Below are 8,930 nucleotides of genomic sequence, written 5' to 3'. Positions count from 1 at the left end.
GAAACCGACCAAGCTAGACTGCCCCGCCCTCTAGCCTTTTAAAAAATGTATACTTTTGTACAGCAGTAGTATCGATGGATTGCGCCATGGAGCAAAACTTGAAATTATAAAAAAGGTGGTACATATAGAGAGCGCTCGTCGCCAAATTATGCATATAGTACTATTAAAAAGGCTAGTCACAATAATGGTGTCCAGCACAACCCACCCCTCAAATAAAACTAAGCACCCTAGAATTCTTTGACAAAACTAAGCACCCTGAAATTCTTTGACAACTAAACTGCTGGCTATATAATGTTGGCCATATATATTGTACGTATATAATGTGAATAAACGAGTGGTAGTACTATACCAACTAAAAGATGAAATGTAAGAAATACTAGTATGTACTTACTGAAGAGTTAAAGTAACAAGAAGAAATATAACATAGTTCTGCTCAGGGCTCAGCACACCACACCCCTCAAATTAAATTAAGCACACCTGAAATTAAACTTTGCAACTATTCCGGTAGACACTGCATTAGAACCATGAGCAACGACACTGCCACCTTACTCGGAGTCCTCGTCCATGTCCTTGACTTCGTCCTTGTCCCTCTTCCTCTTGGCCGATACTTCTTTGCTTGAGCCGCCAACTTGGCTGTTGCTCTTCATCCTATCCTTGTAGATATTGAAACAAAGGTAGCCATCCATTGCAGCGTACTGGATGTGGTCTATATCTAGTACATTCCGCTGCCATGCATGATGATGAAACGTGTATGGAGGTTTCTCCATTTTACCGTACGAAGGATGAACCATGGCTCCTGCCAGTGTCAGCATTGAAGGCTGACGAGAGGACACCAGCCGATTCTTTTGGAGATCGAAGGTGTTGCCTGCAACGAGGCCTATCCGACACAGGACTTCTTTGTCGTTACCAAAGTCTACAGTAACGAATTTGACTAGGTTGCTCTCGAGGAAGTCCTTAAAATCCTGACACTCAACGTCGGCATGGCATATGTGGTAGACCAAGCATAAGTCATGCACGCAAACCTGGATCACAGAGGGCTTCTTCCTCTCTTCGTCCTTTAGATCCTTCTCTCGTCTCACGACTGTGGTGTACTCAACATCTAGCCCGGCAACCCACTCATCATGTGAGTCTTCGAACATGCGTCTGAAGCGAGAAAGGCATCCTTTCACCATCGTGGAAGAACGGGTGTAGATGACGTCGAAATCATCGTCGGTGATGGTTCTAACCTTGTACTCATCGCCGATCGGGGAGATTTGGGACGCCATGGATTTGGGAGGAGGGTTAGGATTAGTGGAACTGCCGTAATGTGAATGGATGGGACGACTAGGAGCAAACCGCTGCAGTATTAAAGGACGTGCGGGGACGAGTAGGAGCGAACTGCCAGCATGCGAACGGCAGGGTAGTGGCTTTCCATTCTTCCATGATACGGAATTCCAAGAGCCCTTGGATCGGAGATCGAACAGTTGCATGGCGTGATTCTAGACCAATGGGTGAATATCCTAACCTGGAGGGTTATTCTGCAAATTTTCAGCAACTTAGCATGCGACCGTTTGATCTTAGATCCCAGGGCTGTCAGCAGCCCGTATCATGGTCGCGCCTACCACGACCGTCGCGTCGCTCACGCGGTCGCGCCCTTGGAGATTTAACACGGTGCGTTAGGCTATCTGATGTTGGCATGTCATACATAGTCATCACTTAGTCACTCATACTACAGCAAGGTTGGCTATAAGTGTATTTTTTGTACTCCTCTCTATCTCTTTCTTCGTACTCCCTCCGTCCCATAATATAAGAACGTTTTTGACACTAGTGTAGTGCCAAAAACGTTCTTATATTATGGGACCCAGGGAGTACTAGTATTTATTGCATTTGCCAAGGAGTGACCTCTTCCAATGAAATGGTGTTGCTAAGTTTGCTTCATTTAATTAGCTATAGACTCAAAATTGTCTTTTCACCTAGGTACACGCGCTTAGCACCGTTTCTTCCTTGGGTCACCAAACTAGTCTCTCTCTTCTTGATTAACTTGCCACATCAGACTTTATGCCTATGTGGCAAGCTTAAGCACCTGTAGGAGTAAGTAAGGTGCCCGTCCGTTGCACGAAAGAGTGAAATGCATTGATCGGGGTGTTGTTTATTTTGACAAAGGATGTGGGGGTCATCTCATGTGCAACCTGGTCGACGTGTCAAGCACCAAATAACAGTGCAGAACAGCAGGGGGACGCACCCCACTTGTACCGGCCCAGTGTTAGTAATGAGCAATGAGACATCAAATCACAATGCCGCACCTTCCCAGACGAACGAAGCAACCATTATTTTACACTTCGGTTTGACATCATCTCAAACCACGTACTAGTATTGCTTCTACCTCAAGAGGGACACACACAACGACTTGGTACATCATGACACGTGGGACCGCATGACAGGCCATGCTCCCCCGCCGATCGCTAGGTAAAATCACCTCATTTTTACTATACTTCCTCCGGATCGGTTTACTACATGGCATGCACGTCGTTCTAGGTTGAGAATTTAACTGGCTATATATATGTGTGTGATGAACAGTATGCTAGCCTTTTAAAAATGTATACTTTTGTACAGTAGTACTCCACTATCGATGCATTGCGCCATGGAGAAAAAATTGAATTTTTTTAAAAAGGTGTTACATATAGAGAGCGCTCGTCGCCAAATTATGCATATAGTACTATTAAAAAAGCTAGTACGTGCTTAATTGGGGTGCTAAATTCTATTAAAGAAATACTAGTACTAGTATGTACATACTGAAGAGTTAAAGTAACGAGAAGAAACATAACATAGTTCTGCTGGGGGCTCAGCACAACACACCCCTCAAATTAAACTAAGCACACCTGAAATTAAACTATGCAACTAATCCGGTAGACACTGCATTACAAGTGTAGAACCGCCATGAGCAACGACACTGCCACCTTACTCGGAGTCCTCGTCCAGGTCCTCGACTTCGTCCTTGTCCCTCTTCCTCTTGGACGATACTTCTTTGCTTGAACCGCCAACTTGGCTGTTGCTCTTCATCCAACCCTTGTAGATATTGAAACAAAGGTAGCCATCCATTGCAGTGTAGTGGATGTGGCCTATATCTAGTACATTCCGCTGCCATGCATGACGATGAAACGTGTAATGAGGTTTCTCCAGTTTGCGGTACGAAGGATGAACCATGGCTCCTGCCAGGGTCAGCATTGAGGGATGACGAGAGGGCACCAGCCGATTCTTCTGAAGGTCGAAGGGGTTGCCTACAACAAGGCCTATCCGACGCAGGACTTCTTTGTCGTTCTTAAAGTCTACAGTAACGAATTTGACTGTTTTGTCCTTGAGGAAGTTCTTAAAATCCTGGCACTCAACGTCAGCATGGCATATGTGGTAGACCAAGCAAACATTATGTACACAAACCTGGATCACGGCGGGCTTCTTCCTCTCTTCGTCCTATAGATCCTTCTGTTGTCCCACGACTGTGGTGTACTCAACATCTAGCCCAGCAACCCACTCATCATGTGAGTTTTCGAACATGCGTCTGAAGCGAGAAAGGCATCCTTTCACCATCGTGGAAGTACGGGTGTAGATGACGTCGAACTCATCACCGGTGATGGTTCTAACCTTGTACTCACCGCCGATCGGGGAGATTTGGGACACCACGGATTTGGGAGGAGGGTTAGGATTAGTGGAACTGCCGTAATGTGAATGGACGGGATGACTAGGAGTGAAACACCATAGTATTAAAGGACGTGCGGGAAAGAGTAGGAGCGACCTGCCAGCGTGCGAATGGCAGTGTAGTGGCTTTCCATTCTCCCATGATACGGGCTTCCGTGAGCCCTTGGATCTGAGATCGAACGGTTGCATGGCGTGATTCTAGACCTATGGGTTAATATCCTATCCTGGAGGGTTATTCTTAAAATTTTCAGCAACTTAGCATGCAACCGTTTGATCTCAGATCCAAGGGCTGCCAGTAGCCCGTATCATGGTCGGGCCTACCACGACCGTTGCGTTGCTCGCGTGGTCGCGCCCTTGGAGATTTAACACGGTGCGTTAGGCTATCTGATGTTGGCATGTCATACATAGTCATCACTTAGTCACTCATACTACAACAAGGTTGGCTATAAGTGTATTTTTTTACTCCTCTCTATCTCTTTCTTCGTACTCCCTCCGTCCCATAATATAAGAACGTTTTTGACACTAGCTAGTGTAGTGTCAAAAACGTTCTTATATAATGGGACATAGGGAGTACTAGTATTTATTGCATTTGCCAAGGAGTGACCTCTTCCAATGAAATGGTGTTGCTAAGTTTGCTTCATTTAATTAGCTATAGACTCAAAATTGTCTTTTCACCTAGGTACACGCACTTAGCACCGTTTCTTCCTTGGGTCACCAAACTAGTCTCTCTCTTCTTGATTAACTTGCCACATCAGACTTTATGCCTATGTGGCAAGCTTAAGCACCTGTAGGAGCAAGTAAGTACAATAGTGCACTTTACATGGCATTTTTGCATGTGTGGAGGAAAGAGAGGCAAGGAAAAAGTGGAGAAGTGCGCTCTCATGCAAGAGCCAGCCTCTACTACTACATGGTGGAGCATTGGGAGAGGCACCTGTATGGAGGTGGTCAGGAATCGGGAGACTCACGCCGGTCGTAGCGCCGCAGTTAAAATGATAATGGCAAGTCAAATCACGGGGCCCCACCTGTCCAGCAGTAACTCGCTATCAAATCACACAGCCCTACGTTTGCAGTAGCCTACTCCCTCGACTTCTTGTGTCTCTATCGAACCGACTAGGAGGAACTGTCCTGCCGCCTACCGGGCAGGAAAAGCCCCACCCTCGACTTTTAAATAGTATATAGTATACTAATTTTGTATCCATGGATTGCGCCCGCGCCATGGAGCAAAGCATCTAGAAAACGGTGGTACACATGTACGGAGTATACAGCACGCATGTCATGTTCGCGTCGCACCCCAGACGGTCGGTCGGTCTGGCACGCTGCTCTCCGAATGGAACGCGCGTGATATTGCGTTCGCACACACATGTGGGACGGCAATTGAGAACCGACCATAGGCACACTCCCCTGCCCCGCAAGTCGGGTGACTTAATAGAAGAGGGAGACGAGCGATAGTACTAGAGAAGTGTTGTACTACATTGGTGCCTGGACGATCCCTGCAAGACACGGAAGATCAGTTCGTCCATGCATGTGACCAGACTCCAGCAGACATGCCTAGATTGGCTATCGTCTACATATCATGCAGGCTGTGTTGTACATGGCTGTAGTTGTGGTGAGAAATCTAAAAAAAGGTTTCTTGTCATCTCGCAAAATTATGTGTCATGTGCTTCGGATCACTGCGAGGGTTAAACAACGACAACTGAGTTGGGCTAGTCATTGGGGGCACATGCACGAACAGTGACTACTCGGCTGCCATCTAGATCAAGCCGGCTATGTTAATTAGACATCTATCGACGGACCCCTTTTCTATGAGTTTATCTTTAATTTGAGCTTTGTTCCTCGTCTAGTTTGTCCGTCGGGATTCATGTTGTCTCCTTCGGGCAGTGAGGTTATGATTTCTTGTCATGTGGCATTTTTTCGTGTTATATGTTATAATCCGGCGCTTCAGATCAAAACAACGACAACTGCGCCTCCGGGCCACGTGCATGAAGACTTCTCGACAGTCATTGACGAGGTCAAGCCGGCTCCGGTAGACAAAAGAAAACCAAGTACTACTCCACTATATAGGCAGGAGCCTCCGCGCTTGCTTGCTAGTGTTGCTCTCTTCACACCGTCTCGGCCTCTCCAGATCTAAACACGACAGCGGTGGCCACACTCTCTCTCTCTCTCTGCTCACCGCTGGTCACAAATCCAGCCAGATCCTCTCCGCCGGCGAAGGTGAGAAGGTGCAATGTTCACGCGGTTGTCCTCGGCGACGGCTCTTACCCACTGTTGGGCGCATCCCGATCAGCCTGCCTTGCCGTTCTCTCCCAAGCACCGCTGGCGAGGGAGGGCCTCCGACCTCTTCTTCCTCGCTGCCGTAGTGTGGGCAGATCCGGCCTCCCGCCGCCCACCTAGCGACATCCCGGCGACCATCAGGTATAAATTCCTTCGAAACCGGCCTTGCTCTACTTCCCGAGCTCCTGACGTCGCTGCATTTGTAACTTTTACTATTTCTCAGGCCCCCTCTTAGATAGGATCGATCGGCTGTTCGAAAACCACCTAATTTTTTACATTTAAGAGGTAAAACTAGTTCATGCACTCGAATCTAGTACTACTTGGTTCAAACAAGGAAGAAAGGGGGTGGGGGTGGGGGAGGATTTGTTACCTGAATCTAGGACTTGGTCGAAAGAGGAAATAATGGGGGCGAAAAGTAGCAGAGACTGGCTATCTAACCGGTCTCTAGGTCTAATAGGTAAATAAAGGGAAACACGGTACAAACTCAATATAAACCCGATCTATTGGTTGAAAAAGGAAAGAAAGTGGGGACTGGGGACAAGTCAACAGAGTAAGTCCAGCACTAGATTTGCTAGCCTCACATAGTATAAGGTAGCTATACCGAGCAAAAATGGGACCAACCCAGATATCCTGTTCTGATGTTTGTTGCACCGAGCCACTCTTATGTAATGCCACTGGTAAAATGTAGCAGTCGCACTATTAAAAGTAAGGACATGTTAAACCAATGTTGTTTTCAATGTAATGCCTCCAGTAATATGAATCAATGGCACTTCTTTACATGTCCTGCTAAAATTTCCCATTAAGATAAGTTGGTTCTTTTCGTTAGAAATGCAACTGTCCTGGTCCGCCTACTCTCCCGTGCCCAAAGTAATATCGTATTTAATAGTTGTCATAGTTAATCCTGATGCCCACACTAATATCTAGCAATGCCAATGCTTTAGAAATCGCTACTGTCCTTGTAGGATTTCCATTTAGATAAGGAACATGCTTCTTTTCATTTGATGCATGTTTCATCACTTATTACTTGTTAGTCACCCTCCTTTCCACCTTTTTTGTGCAAACAGAGATATACATTTCGCGCTCGATCTTAGTTGAACTGCACAAATGATATCCAAATTATAGTTGAGCATTCCAGGTGCTTCACAACCAACCTTGATGTTGCTCAATTTTATTGCAACTAATGAAGAAGAAGCTCTGTGGGTTTCGTTTTCTGATGGAAATGGAACCGGGGCTGGAGCCCTTTTCTTAAAATTTTTTTGAAGAAGAAGCTGCTAGCTCATGGGACATTGCTTCATTTTAGGTGAACTGCACCAAAAGGTCCCATGAATTGAATCATCCATGTTGGTGACTGAAAGAGCTAGCTTCAGCATCCCAGTCTAAGCACCCCCGGCCTCCATCCTTGCGACGCACGGTACACCTCGTTTGCCACCTGCTCGACCCTAGTGTCACTGATAAAATGAAGTAATAATACAGTTAAAACAGAGCGAGTGTCATCTCTATCATTTCATTTCCAATGTAGATAAAGAAAGTGCTTCTCTTTGTTAAAGTATGTTTCATCAACTAGTCCCATTGTTAATGTTTAAGCGTTTCTGCAAACTGGGGTGCTTAATTTTAGTTGATATGTACAAAAATAGATATTTGAATGTCTCAAGGCGCCTCCTTGTACTACTGTTGTACACTGATGTTCATCACTGGCAGAAGGTGTATCTGGGAGACTTGGGACGATGTCCAGTATGAGGCGTACCGTATGAGGCGTCGCAGGGCCCATCTTGCCCTTGCAGCATGGAATACTATGATACTATCGCAATATTTTCTTCTATTTATTTTGTGTGTTTCATCAACTAGTGCCACTATAATGTAATCACGCTTTTTCATTATCTGTGCAAACAGGGTTATTCAACTGCATTTTGGTGGAACTGTACAAATGTACATATGGAATCGGCATATATGCAGAGTGCGAGGTGTGCCAAGTAAAAATTACCGACACCAACCATGTTGCAGCACGCATTGGCATCCACCACAACCAGTGGGATGTGTGGCTCTATGTGGACGGATCTTTCTCGGCAGCAAATCCTCTAACCAAATACTAGTAGCTTATATTGGCAGTTTTCTAGGGAGTACTCTTTTCTGAAAGAAGCACCAATCTATTTTTCTTTATTTGTACACTGTGTCACAACTTTGACCCAAAGGTCCAAAGCTATTTTAGGGTGATTGGCATAGTACTCGGAGACTGATTGTAAGCATGATTTTCATTAGCTGTCACACTGATTGTAGGCATAGGCAGGTGGAAGATTAGGTTAGTGTGAAGCTTACCTTAAACCCTACCGTCGCGGTCGAAATGAGGCGAGCGTCGAGGGAACCGTGGAGAACGTCGGGGAAGCGACGTCGCGCCATATGGCCTCCTCTTGCGGTGGGAGAACGAATACTCCAGTGGCTCCGGCTGGCTCTGCACCCTCACGAATGGCACACCATACTCGATCGATTCGTTATCCTCTGGGTGCTCGACCTTCGACCTGTACGCCCACCACCTCCGCCTGACTGTCGCCTCAGCGAATCTGTCTGCTCCATCGCCCATAGGAGATACTCGATGAACTCAGAGGACTGCGGCATGACTGCCACCGAGGAGTACATGTACATCGCCGCCCTCATCGCCGACGTCTTGCTCTTTCGCATACATTGCCACATGGCCGGCACCATTGTCGAAATCTCCCACTCATTGTCAAACCAACTAAGAATCTCCTTCAACCTGGCTAACTTTGCCTGGTCGCCGCCGGCGATCTGCCTGATTCGCTGATGCATCCTCTCCATAGATGTTGTTCTGAGTGGTCCGGTGCTAGCTTTGGAAGATGGGAGGAGAGACGGTGGTCTTGCAATAGAGAAGAGGGAGAGGAGAGGAGGTGGTTTTGGAATGGAGATGATGGAGAGGAGAGGAGGTGGTTTTGCAATGGAGAGAAGATCAGAAGAGGGAGAGGCAAGACGGTGGTTTT

This window comes from Triticum dicoccoides, chromosome 7B (genome assembly GCF_002162155.2).
Source record: "Triticum dicoccoides isolate Atlit2015 ecotype Zavitan chromosome 7B, WEW_v2.0, whole genome shotgun sequence".
Lineage (NCBI taxonomy): Eukaryota > Viridiplantae > Streptophyta > Magnoliopsida > Poales > Poaceae > Triticum > Triticum dicoccoides.
This window is presented reverse-complemented; position numbering follows the sequence as displayed.